Below are 19,269 nucleotides of genomic sequence, written 5' to 3' on the forward strand. Positions count from 1 at the left end.
GGCTGAGCACCGAGGAACGATGGTGGTCCCCTTCACAGCACTGTCCGCTGTGCACAAAGCTGTGATGTTTCTTTAGAATGATGCCATGATAATAACGGCCACCATTTTAAATGACTTACTGTAGTCTAAGAGCTGTATCAGTTGCCTTGACCACATGATGCCATTTTATCCTCACAACAAATTTGAAAAACCAGAAGTACAACCCCCAGCTTACAGAGGAGAAAAACAGAGGCTCAGAGAGGTAAACACATACTCTTACTCCACCACCACTAAGTGACAAAGTCAGGATTTAACCCTGGTCTGTGCGATGCCCAAACTCACACCCTAAACCACTGCACTTCAACTGCCATGACTCCTTTTAAGTCCTAAGGTCATTTTAATTTTGACTATTAGTGCCAGTAGGCAACATATCATAGTCACTAAGAGGATAAACTCTAGAGCCAGATCAGGTTTAAATACTACTCTGCTATTTATCAGCCATGTAACTGCAGGCAAGTTACTTAACCTCTCTGTGCCTCAGTTTCTTCATCTACAAAATGGGGATAATTATTGTGTCTGCTTCAAAGGGTTGTTAATGAGGATTAAATGAGCTACTATGTATGAAATATTTATAACAATGTCTGACACTTAATAGGTTCTATGTAACTGTTTAGTAAATGGAAATAAAGCTCCTTTAGATGAGGTGAGTTTTCCTGGATTTCAAGACAGAGGTAGTGTGAAACCAACTCTTAGATATAATAGCTGGTTCACTTCATTCACTTTCCAGAAAAGATCCAGGCAGATAAAACCAAACAATATCAGGACCAAATATAGGCCAACACTAGACTTAGGTTTCCTTGTACATGTGTACTCTGCACACTGTGTTTCCAGTTAAACAGCCTCTATAAAAAAAAACACAATCATAACAGGTAAAGCACAGCTTACATTTTTCTAAGCAGGTTCTTCAAAAGTGGCTATTAGTGCCCCTTAGAGGACACACGATGGAAAGAAAACAAGGTATATGGTGATAAACTCATGACTTAAGCAGACTCAATTGTGGGTAACACAATTCCTCTCAGCTAACTAACCCCAAATAAGGCCCCACAGGCATGGCTCTCACATCCCTTCAAATAATAAGTAAACACTCCTGTTGAAAGGCAAAAGCTTTTGAAAAAGCTGACCAAGATACAGACCCAGGTGACACTGCTGTATCCACCAAATGGATGGCTTTCAAAAAGGCACCCAGAGGGCTTCTCACTGTCTTTTTCTTTACTTTCCAAAGGCATTTAGTTACAGGTGGTGGCAGCAATCCATGTTGGGTGACCCAAACACACCTCCCAATAACTATTTGTGTATAGTTTTGACAGCACCCCTTAAAACCCTTACCCACATATGTATTCATTTTGTCCATCACTCCCAACAGGGCACTTACCCTGTTCTCCAATAAAGTCTGTATCTTGAGGGATTACCTCTTCTGTATAGAAAGTTACAATAAGGTCTAACTACCAGTTTGCAAGATCAGGGGTTAGAGAAGCATGATAAATGGTGCCATCAGGATGCAATCAGCAAAACTTGGAAATTCTATAGGATAAATGGCCTGGTTTCTTCAATGAATAAATGGGAAGGGAATTGTTACAGATTAAAAGAAGAGTTAAGAACCATACCAACCAAATGCAATGTGTGGACTTTGATTTAGATCCTAATTTGAGTAAACCAATTAGAGAACATCATTTTGAGATGGTATGAATATTGAGTATTTGATTATACTAGGAAATTAATGTTAACTTTTTAGATGTGTTAAAGATTTTATGTTTATGTTTTGAAACAATTCTTATCTCTTAGAAATACATGCTGAAGTATTTATGGATGAGATAATGGGGTATCTGGTATTTGCTTTAAAACACTCGGGGCAGAGGTGAGGCACATAAGGCAGGGAGGTCAGGACTGATGAAGCCAAATGGGCTCTGTGTTAACATGACAAGTACATGATCTCTCTACCTTGTATATGTTTGAAGATTTCCACAACAAAAAGTCTTTTCAACTTTCTGAATCAGAAACATAGGAATTCCTTGCTGACCCTTCCCCTCCCTTCTTCCCTGCCTTCCTTCCCTGTCCCATTCAGTCCCTATGGCTGGTCTCTTCTACATACTACAAACTGTCCCCTCTTCACCCAACAGCAACCACCCTGGTCAGACCCTCACTTCTTCTTTCCTGCATTATTATGACAGCCTCCTACTGTTCCCAGTCTCAAAGCCCCTGAGCCATCATCCTCTCTCCCCACAGAGGAATCTTTCTAAACTGCAAATCTGACCAAGGCACTCCCCTCCTTACAACCCCTCAATGATTCATTTTCACCCACCAGGAAAAGTCTAACTGTAACCCCCAAGGCCCCTCACGACCATCCCAGCCTCATCTTCCCACCTTGCCTTCAAAGACAGTCGGTTCCAGCAATGCCAGGCTACTTCTCATTCATTTGATGAGAATTTAATAAGATCCTATTATAAGATTAATACTATGCTAAGCCCCGGGAACACAACGGCAAAAACCACAAAGTCCAAAAACCTCATGGAACTTACATTCCATTAGGAAAGACAACATATAAATACACAAGAGATGTTGATAAATAGTGGGTGTATTCACCTACAATACCCTGAATTTGCTATGCTCTTAATTTTCTATGTCTTTGCATATGCAGTTGCTTTTATCTGGAATACCTTTCCACAATCAACTCCTTTTATCTGCTGAATGCCCACTCATCTATTCACCCTTTAAGATTTAGCTCAGCCATTGCTTCCGCTGGGAAACCTACCCTACCTCCCTCAGGTTTGGTTTTTCATCATTATGTCAGCAATATTTTGCACATTCCCTAGACTAAAGTAGGTATTTAATAAATGCTGATTTAAAAAAACAAATGAATAAATGGATTGATGGATGCATTTCTGCCTCTCTTAACTGGCTTTCTTGGGCTTTTAAGTTGTGAGTGTTAAAAGCAGAGGTTATATCTGAGTATTATTCTATATCCTGAAGCACCTGGGATTATGATGTACATTTTATTAACCAAAGTCATTGAAAATGGATATTGGCTTAAAGCAAAAGTTTCCCTACGCCTTTCCAGTGAATTGTATTATGTGCAAAAAAAAAAAAAAAAAAAAAAAAAAGGCTCTACCGTGAAACACACTGAGTTAAAGAAAAATTATACTGAGCTGTTTTTTTTTTTAACTCCAGGATTTCTCAGAACATTTAGCATAACAAATTTGCACTGTGACCATCCAGAATGAGACTTTATACAATTTTCCAAAACATGTTTAACCAACAGACCCATTTGTTCCAAGGGCATCTCGACAGATTAATGTCTTGAAGAGCCTCTTTTAGGAAACATTGGTCTACCTGATTCTCTACCTAAGAGTTTGCCTTTACTGGTCCATGTGACTTATCCTGAAATAAAGTAATAAAACAGGGCTTTGCAGCAGTGGCTGTGCAACAGCAGGAAAGAGCTGAAGCTCTCTGTTCCCTTGCCTCCTGGTCTGTTAAGCTATGGCAGCAACACACGCCAAGACTGAATCAGTAGAACGGAAAATAATTTACAAGGAGGGGACATAGAGATTTTATTGCTGTAGTGTGTTATTGTCACTGTTTTCTGGCTTTCTCCCTTTCTGTCTTTATTTGTTGATCTATACAGTAAAGTTAGCAATGCCTTGGTAATTGAGAAAACGGCAAATCAATCAATGCTTGTTAAAACAAATGTACAAAAATGAAAACCTCTAAGGACAAAACTCAGTAGCTGCTAAGGCTGCTTCTAGATACGTGAGAAATGAAGTAAGAGTAGACTATATGCCGTTTGGGAGAAGACAGTTTCTTTTAACACAGTGGCTTACATTGTTTTCGAGAACACAAAGAATGCAATAAAATACATGCGAACGTGTGATTTTACACATATATATGAATACCCACCTTACACTATCGCATGAGAAAAAATTGATGAGGGTTTTCTTTTCAGGCTATGTCTTTGTAGCTTAAACGATGACTAATCTTACAGATTAAATCCGATCGCTGGATTATTGATATTAATTCTTTCTTTGGCTTGACAGCTGTAGGATGAAAATGTCATAGAAAACACACTGAAATTGACTGAGACCAATTAAGAAGGCAGGACCTGAGCAGACACATAAAAAATACATCAATCACAGCTCACAGTTTTATTTTCAAGTCAGAATATTTTTGTAACTGGAGAAAGTAACTTTAAAACACGATATTAATAACAGCATTATTTTACATGGTGATTTATGTAATGATTTAGGCTTTATCCCATTGTTTAAACCTCATCTGTCAACAGATAGTAAAAATTTCTTAAATTCTTTTAAAAAGCACAATTTGACCAAGAAATGGAGGAAGCTTTATCATTTTCAGAATTTTAAGCCCTGCTTTTAGTTAAAGCTTTTAGTAAAACAAGGACAAATCTAATCTGGCAATTTGCAAGTAGGCTCATTTCTGTACCCATTCATTAATGCGCTGATTAGAATCATATTGTAGAGTTGGGGGTATCTTAAAGTCAACTCATTTATGGAAATGTCCATAAATTTAATACATCATTGTTCACATAGAAACAGTCTATAATTGTGGAATGTAGAAAAAAAGAGTAGATTTTAAGCAATCCAGGATGGAGGAGCATACAAGTTCCTTGTTACAAAGTTATCTAGACAGAAGTGACAGAACCTAAAATCAGAAGAAGTGAAAGATAGCCAGTATCAGTAGACGGTAGAGCTGGCAGGTTCCAGCAGACTCGACTTTATCCAAGTGCAGAGAGCAGTGGGAAAGCAGGAAGCGGAGGGGAAGGCAAACAGAAGGAAGTCGCTCGAAGTAAGATTGGCCATGAGCGGATTATTGTTGAAATGACGTGACTGATACACGGGGATTTACTATTTTTACATTTATGCAAAACTTTTCATGATAAAAAATGTAAAATATATATATTTGATTTCTAGCCAGAAACATATCAAATTTAAGTGAATAAAAAGGAAATCAAAGACAAATCAAGTACTATGAAAGGAATATGTTGACTATAAAGATGAGGGGAAGGACAAAAACTCTCCAGAGAAAGGAATGAAGCCTGTGTACGAAATAATTAGGAGAAAAGCAGGATGAACTCACCATAACAACAACAACAAAATGGTCATCACATGAGGTAAAGGATGTGTTAACTCTTGTGGTAAACATTTCACAGTGTACACGTGTATCAAATTGTCACACTATCCACCTGAAATGTAGACAGTGTCAGATGTCAATTCTATCTTAATAAAGCTGGAGGGGAAAGAAAACCAGATAGAGAATGATGCAGATGTGCTGTGATAGATAACATATTTTTTAACTTCAAGAAAAAACAAACAATTATTATCGAAGAACACATATATCTGAAAGAGTGCCAAGGAAAACATACAACAGAAGAGAGACACATTGCTGGGACCAAAATTCCGGAAAGTTTTTAAATCAAAATTCTCGTGAGAAGGTGAGTGAAGTAAGAGAGGAAATATAAATTCCCACGTGTGAAACAAGAACCTGTGATGGCAAAGGGGGCACTTCAGAAAGCTCCAAGGATTCCTTTTCTCTCTAGGATAGCATGTATCCCACCCAGGTCAACCACCTTGCTCCTTCTGTGAATAGTATTTCTTTTTTTTTTCTTTTTTTTTTTTTCTTTTGATGTATAGATGGTTTAGAATGTTGTGTTTCTGGTATACAGCAAAGTGATTCAGTTATATACATATATTCTTTTTTTCAACATTTTTTATTGAGTTATAATCATTTTACAATGTTGTGTCAAATTCCAGTGTAGAGCACAATTTTTCAGTTATGCATGAACATATATATATATTCATTGTCACATTTTTTTCTCTGTGAGCTACCATAAGATCTTGTATTTATTTCCCTGTGCAATACAGTATAATCTTGTTTATCTATTCTGCATTTTGAAATCCCAGTCTGTCCCTTCCCACCCTCTGCCCTCTTGGCAACCACAAGTTTGTATTCTATGTCTGTGAGTCTGTTTCTGTTTTGTATTTATGTTTTTGTTTTTTGTTTTTTTGTTTTTTTCAGATTCCACATAGGAGTGATCTCATACAGTATTTTTCTTTCTCTTTCTGGCTTACTTCATTTAGAATGACATTCTCCAGGAACATCCATGTTGCTGCAAATGGCGTTATGTTGTCAGTTTTTAATGGCTGAATAGTATTCCATTGTATAAATATACCACAGCTTCTTTATCCAGTCATCTGCTGATGGACATTTAGGCTGTTTCCATGTCTTGGCTATTGTAAATAGTGCTGCTATGAACATTGGGGTGCAGGTGTCATTTTGAAGTAGGATTTCTTCTGGATATATGCCCAGGAGCGGGATTCCTGGGTCATATGGTAAGTTTATTCCTAGTCTTTTGAGGTATCTCCAGTTTGGTACATACATTGTTTTTCAGATTCTTCTCCGTTCTAGGTTATTACAAGTTATTGAGTATTGTTCCCTGTTGTATACAGTGAGACCTTGTTCTTTATCTGTTTTATATGTAGTAGCATCTGTTAATCCTAAACTCCTAATTTATTCCTCCCCACCTTTCCCCTTGGATAACCATAAGTTTGGTTTTTTATGTCTGTGAGTCTATTTCTGTTTTGTAAATAAGTTTGTTTGTATCATTTTTTATATTCCACATATAAGTGATAAATGGTATTTGTCTTTCTCTGTCCAACTTCCTTAGTATGATAATCTCTAGGTCCATTTATGTTGTTACAAATGGCATTATTTCATTCTTTTTATGGCTGAGTAGTATTCCATTATCTATCTATCTATCTATCTATCTATCTATCTATCTATATATGTATATGTATATATACCACATTTTCTTTATGCAATCATCTGTCAATAGACACTTGGGTTCCATGTCTTGGCTATTGTAAATAGTCCTGCTCTGAACATTGGGGCACATGTATCTTTTTGAGTTAGAGTTTTCTCTGAATATATGCCCAGGAGTAAGATTGCTAGATCATACGGTAACTTCATTTTTAGTTCTTTAAGGTGTGACCTGTATTTCTAATACATCCCTCTGCATACTTCTAAGGTCCTAGGTCAGCGCAGGGGAGAGATGACATGTACTTCCAGGTTCTACCTCAATAGGTACAGCAAGAAGATGACAGGTGTGCTGCTGTGCTGTTTTAAAGCCTTAAGATATTTTGCTTTTGACTTTTTTCTGAGTTTTTAGCATATTCCTTGTGACTGGCAGAATACCTGGCATCTAGGCATTATTTCTCAATTAATATTTGTTGGATGAATAAAAGAATGAATAGGTGAGTGGATGAGAATAAATGAATGAAGCACAGAATGTTCTCTGCATGACACCATTTCCACTAGACATTGGGGCACATGAGCTGTCAGACTGCATCTAATTCCATCCCATCTTGAAATGAACACATCAGGCAATAGATGGCTTCAGAGTCACCCTCAATTCCTCCCTGTCCTTTATCTTTATTGTCCAGTCAGTCCCCAGTGTCAATGCCACCTCCTAAATCTCTCTCAAATCTACCCTCCTCTTCCATTATCTAGTGAGACCCTAGTTAGACTCTTATCATCTCTCACCTGGACTGTATCCATAGTTTCCTACCAAGTCTTCCTCTCAACCTTTCTTTGCTCCAATATGATCCTCTTTAATCACAGGTCTATCATGCCTCTTCTCTTATTTAAAATGCCCATGGCTCCCTATAACTCACACGAAAAAAAATCAAAAATCCCTAGCACAGGAAAGGCTTTCCACAGCCTGAGCTTGGCTTCATTTCCCAAGACTCCCTCCACCCACCCATCCACCAGGTCCCTCTGCTTCCATTATATCCAGCTCTACTTGTGGGGGTGGTCATGATGGTCTTGCACATGTTTTCCCTCCACCAGAATTCTTTTTTCTCTTTTTCTCTGGCTAGTGCACTACAGATCCTTCCAGACCCATTTCCAATGTCACCTCTGAAAAACTTTCTAATCATTCTTTTCCTTCTGTTCCTATTGGTACTTAGGTGATAGGCTTTCGTACCACTTATCTGATTATCCTAGAATTATTCATTGACTTGTCCAAATAATAGTGTTTTTCCCACTAAACAATGAGCTCCTAGATGGCAAACATTGATTCTTATTCTGGTCAGGATCTCCCATACCCAGCCGGCAACTGACATATAGTAAATATGCAGTACATGTCTGTTGTATTAACATCATTTACATCTGGGAATGAGGTTAAAGGCAGAGAAGGGAGTGACCCAAGATAGAGTTGAAAGAATGTCATGAAAAACCCACAAGTTTCTTAGAAAAACACAAAAGAAGATATATGAAGTGAACATATATAGTCCCTAAATTAGCAAATCTTAGGAATGTAACAAGCTTTTAGGCCAACAATTATTCCACCATTAGGGAAAACGAGAAACTATAATCCCACTGTGATCTAACCTTTCCCACTCTGTAATATCATTCTATCCCAAAGTAATTTTTTGCCTGATCTGGCAAAAGGAAAAAGTTGATCCAAGAGGAAGATCATGACATTTTGAAACCTGGGTTGGAAATGAAGGAGGAAGGAAGAAAAGAAAGAAGGATATGAGGGAGGGAAGAAAGGAGACAAGGAAGATCTAAAAAGATAAATGCAATGACCTCATTACATCAGGAATTTTATTTACCAAGTTTTGGGGACCCAGTATTTTTCATGGCCCTGCTAACAATAAAAACCAGCCCAAAACACAGACACCAAATTGCAGTGAAGTGACCTCTTCCCTCTTCTTGTTTCCTTCTTTGCTAAAATGTCCTTGATTTCCCCCCATTAATTGCACACCAGTTTTTCTAACATACAGAATACCTTCTAAATTACCCACGAGTATGAGCAATAATGTAGTATGTGAGCTGAATGAAATACTCAGCTCCTCAAAGCTCCCCAAATACTGTCTTTCAAAAGTGATCCACTATTTTCTTAGCTTGAATAGTCTTTTCAGACTAACCTCAGTGACTACCAAAACAGTTTAATGTTATTAGAATGTCATCAAGTTTCATTATGTTTAATAAGAGATGGTGACAAGAGATAATTTTAAATACATTTTCACCAAAATTAAAATCACAAGTTGTAAAATTAATCCTAGAAGTGTCAGTTATAATGTGATGTAATTTCAGTCTTCTTAAACTTATTCTCGTTAGCGGCTCTGGTGTGAAGCTCTAGTAATAAAATTATAAATGTGGCAAAGGAGCTAAGATCTCAAATACCCATCTTCATTCTCGATAATGAAAACCGTGGTTTGCCTCATCAATTTATTTGCCACTTTAAATGGATTATCTAAAGGAAATTGATTGACATGATCAAATATCTCATTGTCTACTCATCACTCAGGTGTATATTCATCAAATATTTATCCACAGAACATTGTTGGTGGGCTCAGTGTTGACTAATGAGAAAGGTAAAAGACGTCGCATGCTCACTTTCCCCATTCTCTGTAACTAACGCAAAGAATAACTTGGAAAAAATATAAAATTAAATGTGATTTGTCTTTATCTATTCATATTCTGTTTCATGTTCAAAAAAAAATATTTGAGTTTCCTTTAAAAAAAAAATACCTGAAATACAAGAGTGTAAGACAAAGAATAAACTAGGATGAAAGAAAACATATGGTCAGGGGAACATACAGAGGTGAACTGTAAATGAGGCAGAGAGCTCCCTGCAGGTCAAAGCAAAGCACGCACACACACACACACACACACACACACACACACACACACACCAGTTGCTTAGAGAATGCCAAGCCTTTCTGGAACTAAAACTCAACTGATGCTTTCATGGAACATGTAAAGGGATGCTGTATAGTTTCCTTGACAACATTATATCTATATCTGGTGAGGTAGTGAGTTTCATGTAACTTAGCTGATGGCAGAGTGGTAACAAGAGTCCAAAGCCACATGGGCTAAGCTTGCTGCCTTCTAATCCTCATCTCCTAGGACCTCATCATCTAGTTGGGGTCTCCGAGGAGTCCAGTCAGAATTACAGCCCACATGATAAGAACTATGGTAGTCGCCTTTAGAGAGAAAAAGAATGTGAGGCGAATATATTTATGTGTGCGCATGGCTGGGACAGTGTACTGTGTACCAGAGCTTGACACACTGTGGTTGATTGTACTTCAGTAAATAAATAAATAAACAGATAGATAAATAAATAAATAAATAGAACTATGGTAGTCGCATGTACAAGGTATGAAAGTGCAAAGAAAGAGGTGGCCCTTGAGCAAAATCATAAAGGAGGATGAGGAGTTAGCTTAGACTAAAAGAAGCAAACCAGTAGGGCAGTCAAATCTCACAGTCAGCTGTATTAAAAAAAATTTAAACTAGTTGCTAATATTTAAGGATTCAGATTTCCCATTTCTCCAAAAAAAAAAAAAGTTTGAAGGTTTGTCAGCCTAGAGCCCACATTCCTGTGTGACAAAAATTGGCTGAGATCAAGCAGTGGACCTTTCTTTAGATACAGTGAGGACCCTCCAGCTTGTCCCAAACCCCACCCAGTCCACTTCGCTCATTAGATTACCTTCCTTAGCCCCATGGACATTCAAGGAATATGTGAAGGAAAGGTTTCAGCTCATGCAAAGGTATGAGACAGCACAGTACCTTGGGGAAACTGGCGTGAAATTGTGTGTAGGGGTGATGGAGAAGAGGCTAGGTGGCCAGCAAAAGCCAGATGCTATTCAAGACACTATTTACGACAAGCAGAATAATATTTGTCACACCTGTTCTTTGTTCACATGGTCCATTAACTCCACTTGCTGGGAGAAGCTCTTAGCATCTAATTGTTGCTATGGTGATAGATCTTTAATGGAGAGACTCGACTAAGTATTTAACACACTTCTCTGCAAGAGGTTCCTTAGGAATATAAGCATTCAAAGACTTACATTCGGATCTCTCTACTGAAACAGGGTGGGTTCTTCACTTGAATGTAACAGTCATAAATGATCCCTAAGAATCGGTGTCTGTTGGATATGTCCTCTGTATCTGGAAACCCACACTGTGGTGAATCTTCCTCACTCCTTCCTGCAGACTCAATGCTCATTGCAAAGACTCCCTCCTACATGAAGCCATCTGCTTTTCATCTACCTGGGGGTGATCTATACCCCCTTTGAATCCCTTGTGGCTCTCAGTGCTTGGTATCTTTACATCACAGTTATTTGAGCATACATTTCCTCCCTTATTTGATTGTTGAGATTTTTGCAGAGAAGAATATCAAAATACTTCCAGAATAAGAGCATGTGTCTTCAGTTATGTCCTTCTGCACCCTGTATACTTGTAACACCAACCCCATTCAGTCCACAAACCGTGACTGTCCCTGTTCTAGGCACCAAAGAACCACATTCTAAAAGACCAAGAAAACGGTCCTTCTCTAAACGAATTTACATTCTAGAAGAGAGATGTCTTTTATAAAATCATCTCAGATGTTGATAAGGACACAAGATGCAGTGGAATAAAGGACAGTCGGCTGGGACAGGGATGCCCACTTGGAGATGGGGTATTAGACCTCTGTGAAGACTTGTCATTTGAGCTGAGACCCAAATAAATTGTGAGAAGGAGAAACCAGTCATGGGAACGTCTGAGGGCAAAGTGTTCCAGGCAGAAGGATGGCAAAGGCAATGGTCCAGAAGTAGGAACAATCTTGGTGAGTCTGCAGAACAGAAAAGAGGTCAAAGTGGCTGGAGGGTAGTGAGGGAGGGAGAGAGAAACAGGAGGTGAGGCCAGAGAAGTGAGCACTTCATCACCCTGTAGACTAACTAGACCAGGGGTCAGCAAGGTATGGCCCACGGATCAAATCCAATCCACTATCTGTTTTTGTATGGCTGTGAGCTAAGAATGATTTTCACATGTTTGATTAGTTGGGGGAAAAAAAATCAAAATAAAAATATTTCATGACATGTGAAAATTATATAAAATTCAAATTTCAGTAACCGTAAACAAAGATTTATTGGAACATAGCCATGCACATTCATTTATATATGGTCTGCTGGTTGCTTTCATCCTACAACAGCAGTTGAACAGTTACAACAAAGACCATATGGTGCACAAAGCCTAAGATGTTTACTGTCTGGTCCTGTACAGAAAAAGTTTGCCAGCCCTTGAACTAGACTATAAGCTTCCTAAGGTTCGTTCATTTAGTCAGCGAATATTCCTTGAGGGCCTCTGTTCCAGGCATTATATTGGCTTCTGGGGAAACACGGTGGATTAAGTCACACAATGGCAGATTCTGGATTCCAATGAAACCCCATTAAATGCTGGGTGAGAAGGAAGACAGTTTTCTTTGAGTTCAGGGATTTACAAAATCCCTTGTGACCCTCTCCCACTGAACAAAAGCATCTGCCCCGATCTTTATCAACCCCAGAAGACGGGAAAAGCTAGATCCTGAAAAGTGACCAGCTTGTTATAGAAATGGAGCCAATCAGCAAAATCTAAAGGCTCTGAAATATGTTGAGTCAAACTTTTTTTTTCAGAGCAAATACGAAAAAAGAGATGAAGTCCTCAGAAATGGAATATTATTTAGCAAGCGATGGAAAGTGTTCTCGCTGCACTAATGAGTCATTAAGTGAGGCGTTTGGGAACTGGGGAGGTGCTATAATTAGGTTATCTGTATTTTTAACGCAAGAAAAATAATCCAAAGCGGCATGAACCAACACAGCTGTATTGGAAGGGGGACAGCTCTCTGCAAGTCCCCAAACAGAGGGGAATCATTTTTAACAACTCAGAGCTCAGCTGAGCAGTTAATTTAACAAAATGCTTAAGAACAAACCCTCAGCCGTTGGTAGCCTTCCTTAACTGTCTCCTAGCTTTACCCTAAGAAAGCCACGCTCCATTCCAAAACACCAGGCCTGTACAGATATCAGTTTAGATGGAGTGGAAACAGCAAATCTGATCATAACAAAAGGGGAACAGAAATGAAGTGAGTGACGGGTTAGGGATTTCACATAATTAAATTGTCAAAGGCCACAAAAGGAATGTGAAAATCAGGGGCTATCACCATCACAGGGGAAGAGAGAGGGGATTTAGTTATATACATTTCTGAGGAAGATGAAGAAAAAATAGATGTCCAGATTGCTCATTTTTGGCCTAATGAATAAATCATCTTGCTCCCCCCAACCCCCAATGCACCTGCTGCTTTGAAAAGTCCTTCCACACCAACCCAACAGTAAATGCTTCACAATGGCTCCAACGAAGCTGGAGTCCCGCCAGTGAAAATTACCACTCTTCAACCAAGATAAACATCATATTACTTCATTACCCTTTTAAAACATATGCAAATTAAATCCATTATTCTTTTTTCACCCAGAAATGAAGTTCGTTTGGCTGGAATTCAGCGATTCCTTTTGTTGCAGTTGACCATGAATGGCTGAACTTTGTGTAGATGGTGCCCACTCCCCATCTTTGAATCAAACATTAATACCATTTGACAGTAATAAATAACACTTATCACAATAGGGATGGAATAATGATTTTCCCACTCAGCTGGCTCATCAGAGCCTATCAGCTGACAACTGCATAAATGAGATTAGCATAACAGCTGCCTATGACAAATGTATCTAAATCCTTCTAATGCCAGCTAGTGCTTTGATCTCCCTATCAAGTCGATGCCAAAACCCAAATCCATTTCTACAAAATACATCTTGTTTATTATAGATACATATGTATGTCCCAGCACAGTCTGCAATCCCAAGACATCCTTAATTAAAAGAATTTGGAATATTGATTGAAAATCGTCACCTCTGGCTCTGTACTCCCTTCTGTGACTTTGCTGAAAATTTTAAGAAATTTATTTTCAAAATGGAGTTTATGCTTCGCCTTCCCATACTTCCCCTTGAGTCACTCCCTGGAATGTAATGAGGTCTCATTCTGATGCTTTCAAATGAAAATAATTACCCTGGTTTCATTTTGATTATTGCCTTTCAGAGGTATCAGGTTCATAAAAATTTAAATCAACTCCAAGTAACATAAGCCACAGTACTTTACTTCCTATTATACAATCACAGCGAAACACAGACTTGTTCTTTGTTGGGGAATGCAAATGGGGTTTGCGATCAAACCTGAACTATAATGTCTTCATTTATCCTCCTCAACAATCCGCACCGCTGATGAGGGTAATTCAAGAAGCAGTACACATTTTTGGTGTCCAGGTCCCTGAAAGTCTCAATTTGTTTCTCCTACTGAACTTGAAGTTGAAGCAAGACAGAAAGTCCAGTGTCCAGGAAATAACATATTGCGTATGATGGGCGATGAGGATGTAAGGAGTTAGAGGTTCCCTTAAGAAAAGGGAGGCAGTTTGGAAAGCAAGGCTAATACGTGAATAGAACAGTCTTGTTATTCTATCTCAGTATCTACTAAAGGCAATGGATAGGAGTACCTAGTTTACTTCCTGCTTCTCTGTGTGGAGCATTTTAATCATATCCACATCACAACACTCCTCCAAACAATTAAATCAGTCAGTCCGTCAACAGTCATACAACAAATGTTTATCAGGGGCCTGCCAAGGACTAGCATAGGTGCTAGGAATATCACAGAAGCCAGATAAACAAAGTTCTTGCCCTCATGGGACTTACATTCTAAGGGACAGATATCAAGCACTATTGAAAAACAATTGTCTGGCAGTGAAGAAAGACAGGACACTTTTCAGATTATATGTTAGAGAAGATGTGAATAGACTTCAGCATTTGCACATATACAGGCAGTCACAAATACGAACAGGCGTGGGTGCGTCAGGCAAATACAACCGATGAAGATCACATCTTAGGTCTGGCTTTTGAGAAATTTTTAGACTGAGGTGGACATTCCTCTGTAATGAATCAATCAGCCCAATGCAGAGAGCCTCAAATGAAACAGCAAGGGATATTCACTCATTTATGCAGCAAACATCTACTGATCAGCCGCTATGTGCTAAGGATACACGTATGTAGGAGATGAAGTCCCTGCTGTCTGTGCCATGCCATCCTGATGGTGGAATTATGAGCACAGTTGTGACTTACAAAAGCGGAAGTCTTCTAGGCTAAGAGGAAGTAGGCAAGGCCTCCATGAAGAAGTGGCCTTTAAACTGAGACTGTAAGACATGGGCTGCTATTCTACACAGAGGAAGATCTGTGTGACCAAAGTAGACATCAGATAATATCAACAAAAGACAGGCATGTCAGAGCAAGAATTTTAGCAAAATCCAATTAAGGAGATCCTGGCCATTAACACCAGACCCCACTCTAGTTGTCATAAAGTGATCTGTCATTGGTTGGACAGTGTGTTTCTTAACATTTAACTTAGTAAACCATCTACGTTTCATTGTGTAAGGTAGGGCCAACCATGAGTGAAGGATTCCAACAATTAATATGAGGGTAAGACTTCATAGTCTTCCCAAAGAAGGTAGGATAAGAAAAATAGTGCACTTAGCTGAAAGGTGTTGGAATAGAATCTAGTCCTCCGTGGTTTTTTTGCACAAAATGTAGACAGACATTTGCAAGATATTGGTTAGTCAATAGATATTTACATCAATGGCTCCACTGGAAAGAGTTCTGAAAATCTATTTAAACTACATGCGTTAGCTGTTGTTAGAATAACATATGCATCACACAACCAAATTCTGCTGTTTTTCAAATATATGTAGATGGTGCTATGACTAACAAGATACAAAAGATTCTTGAAGCATCATTGAATTTGTCATAGCTCTATTATTGTGTATTTTCTCCTTCCCTAGACACAAAAGTACTATTATCATAAAATTAGCATTAAAAATAGAGGTTTTCATATTGTAAAAAATTAGAAACTTCCAGTCTATATGATGAAAATGTCATATGGAAAAATGATCGATTCTGTGTTATTTGTCTCAACTAGCTAATGATTAAGAATAACCGTGCAACTGATTCACTTGACTTCACAGAATTCCATCCTTAACATGACCCTAGAGACTTCTGTTTGATTCAAATCAACATGCCATATATCCAAACTTGAAGATAAAATAATGGAATCAATAGGCTCAGCATTATTAAGAACCTCATACATTTCCACTTCAGCCATGGTTAAAACTTCTGGCCATATTTTTGGTTTGTTTGCTTGTATTCCAAGCACTTATTATGTGCCTGACACTTGGATGGTGCTATGGAAAATGTGGTAATTTTAAAATCATGTCTCCTGACTTCAAGGAACATACAGTATAACCGTGGAGAGGATATAGAGAAGATTTATACCTAAGTTCCAATACAAGACAGGAAGAGCTAAGTACCACAAGAAATATGAGCACTCAGAATGGGAAAACTGTCCCAAACACTGGTCTCAAGAAAGTCTCCTGGAAGAGTGACTTATAGTGAAAAAGATGAGTCTGGGAGACTGGACTGCACCAGGCTTCTGGTCCAGATTGACTAAAACTTCTGAAGACAAAAGGATAAATGGAAAACCAAAATTTAAGACCAGTTGATGGAGAGTCTTGATCACCATCCTGGGAGTCTGCAAGCTTTGGGGAGACATTGTCTACTTTTTTTTAACTACTGAGTACAGCTTTATTTTCTTTATATGACAAGAAGTCTGGAGGGAGCAGCCCAGGACTGGTACAGCTGCTCCAAGATGCTGTCAGTCTCTATCTTTCCATCCCATCATTTTTTTAACTAAAAATTTTTAAGTGCACAGTTAAGGAATCTTTATATATAGTATTTTATTGAAGTATAGTCAGTTTACAGTGTGTCAATCTCTGGTGTACAGCACAATGCTTCAGTCACACATGAACACACATATATTAGCTTTCATACTCTTTTTCACCATAAATCACTACAAGATATTGAATATAGTTCCCTGTGCTGTACAGTATGAACTTGTTGTTTATCTATCTTATATATAGTAGTGTGTACCTGCAAATCTCAAACTCCCAATTTATCCTTTCTCACCCCTTTTTCCCCCAGTAACCATAAGTTTATTTTCTATGTCTGTGAGTCTGTTTCTGTTTTGTAAATAAGTTTGTCTTTTTTTTAAGATTCCACATGTAAGTGATATCATATGGCAGAAATGTTAACTATATTCACATTGTGCAGGCAATCTCCAGAATTTTTTCACCTTGCAAAACTAAAACACTATATCCATTAGATAACAATTCCTTCATTTCCTGGTAACTGCAATTCTACTTTCTGTTTCTATGAATTTGACCATTTTAGATGCCACATATAAGTGAGATCAAACAATACGTGTCTTTTTTGTGGCTGTCTTATTTCACTTAGTATAATGCCTTCAAGGTCCATCCATGTGATAGGATGTGACAAGGACTGCCATCTTCTTTAAGACTGAGTAATATTCCATTGTATGTACATACAGCATTTTCTTTATCGATGGGCATTTGGGTTGCTTTCCTCTCTGTGGAATATAGTGAATAATGGGCCAATGGCACTATGAACATGGGTGCGCCACCATCCATGTTTGAGGTGGAGAAAATGATAACCCCACAGACACACAGCCATCAAGATTTAAGAATTTTTTACCACACTCAAGCTCTCATGGTCTGTTAAAGAATAATAAGTGAACAGAACTTATTAAAACATTCAAGAGGCTCTTGCCCAAACAAGTCTGACTGGAAATGCCTGACAGAATAACTGTCTGATCAACCTTTCCCACCCTCCCACATCCCACAGTTGAACTTCCTCGACAGTGTCCATGCCTACTGAGCTCAGGGTCCAGGCTGGCTGGATTTGCATGCCTTCACTGCTCCCCTTTTCAAGGGTGAAACTCGGAACTCACTGGTTTACTTGCTTGCTTTGTTTTCTCCAAGCAATACTGCATTGCACATTTTAAAATTCTGAAATGCCAAAAAACCCTCAGGATTTGCTACAGACACTTGAGATGTTTGGTAAATATAAATGTTGAATTAACAGGACAGTCCCTACTTCCTAGGAAAAGAAACTTCCGGGATGAACTTCAAAGGAAAAAAAATTTTTTAGTCATTTTATGAGTTGTTGGGGGTTAAAAAAAATTAAACTCAGAGTGAAGTGTCCAATATCCACATGACTCCCTCAGTTGCTTTCCTCAGGACTTAGCTCAAATAGCACCTGCTTAGCGAAGCAATACCAACCAAATCATTTCAAATTACACCTCCCCAGCCTCTTCATAGTCTTTATCACCTTCTACTCTCCCTATTCTATTTACTTAATTATTTTCTTCTGCCTCTTTATTCTAGAACATTCCATGAGGTCATGAATTGTTTCTGCTTTGTTTTCTTAGTGAATCTTTGTTCTTTTCTGTATTCCCAGTGCCTGGCACATAGTCAGCCCTCAATAAATATTTGTCGAATGAGTGAATAAATAAACACATGGGTTATAATTTGAAGATAACTGTAGTAGACACCTTTTGGTATCTACAATAAGCCCGTTTCTCAGAGAACTTGAGCTTGGCAGCCAAGTTTGGAGAACATGAAAGATCTCCCATGGCCACTGCTATGTAGACCAAGAGCAGACACAAAGGTAACTGGACTGGTCGGATTGCATCTCCCTGAATTTAGACTTGGAACTGAGGGATGCTGATCAGAGGCCCTGCCTGTGGCTACAACTGAGGTGGTCCAAAGTGAAGGCCACGGGCAGATACAGGAAGAGAGAAGCAAGGAGAGCCCATCTTCTGCAAGACAGTAAGGGGGCTACAAAGAGAAAGGCAGAGATGAGATACCATGTGACCCAGAGGGAACCAAAGAGAATCAGAGCTTTTGTTCTAGATGGTTTTCTCGAGTCTAATCGCAACCTCTTGTGGCTTGTGTCACATACTCCTGCACACTCATGATAAATTCCCTTTCTTGTTTAAGCCAGCTTGGTGTGGGTTTCTAGTCCTTAGAGCTAAAACAGCCTTCACTGGTCTAGTGACAGAAAACATCTCCTAGTGCGGATGACAGATGTGTTTGCATTCATCAAAGTGATATTTCAATGCGTCTGTGGTCAAATAAGTGCTCTTGCCTTTTTTTCACTTTGTCGCTTCATTGAGAATCACTTGGAGCAGGGTTCACTCTGCAGTTTGAAGACAGGGCTTTTTCTGGGGCTTTTTCATATGATAATGTAGAGTGTATTTTCAGCCCAGCCCTCAATCAAATGGGCATCATCTTAAGGAGATATAATTAGAGCAGCTATTTTGCTGGCTCTTCACTGATGACAAAGCCAACAGTGCGCTAAGAAATTATATTCAATGAGGACACTTAGAACAAGGTGGGAAGAGGAACCTCACATTTCCATCTGTAACATTTTATCCTCCAAGGACCCCCTCTAAACAGAAGGAACATGAGGATTG

At 38.7% G+C, this 19,269-nt stretch overlaps 1 protein-coding gene, 1 long non-coding RNA gene and 1 pseudogene across 3 annotated transcripts in view; all 3 read right to left on the reverse strand.

The window, feature by feature from the left end:
- Nucleotides 1-5,712, reverse strand: part of LOC116665749 — a 75,653-nt gene extending 69,941 nt beyond the window's left edge. The window contains exon 1 of the long non-coding RNA XR_004322409.1: nt 3,931-5,712. This is a non-coding gene — a long non-coding RNA (uncharacterized LOC116665749). The remainder of the gene's footprint in view (nt 1-3,930) is intronic.
- Nucleotides 1-19,269, reverse strand: part of LOC116666086 — a 488,237-nt pseudogene that overhangs the window by 336,571 nt on the left and 132,397 nt on the right.
- Nucleotides 1-19,269, reverse strand: part of TOX3 (TOX high mobility group box family member 3) — a 352,301-nt gene that overhangs the window by 284,459 nt on the left and 48,573 nt on the right. The window lies entirely within an intron of this gene.

Source organism: Camelus ferus, chromosome 9 (assembly GCF_009834535.1).
Source record: "Camelus ferus isolate YT-003-E chromosome 9, BCGSAC_Cfer_1.0, whole genome shotgun sequence".
Taxonomy (NCBI): Eukaryota; Metazoa; Chordata; class Mammalia; order Artiodactyla; family Camelidae; genus Camelus; species Camelus ferus.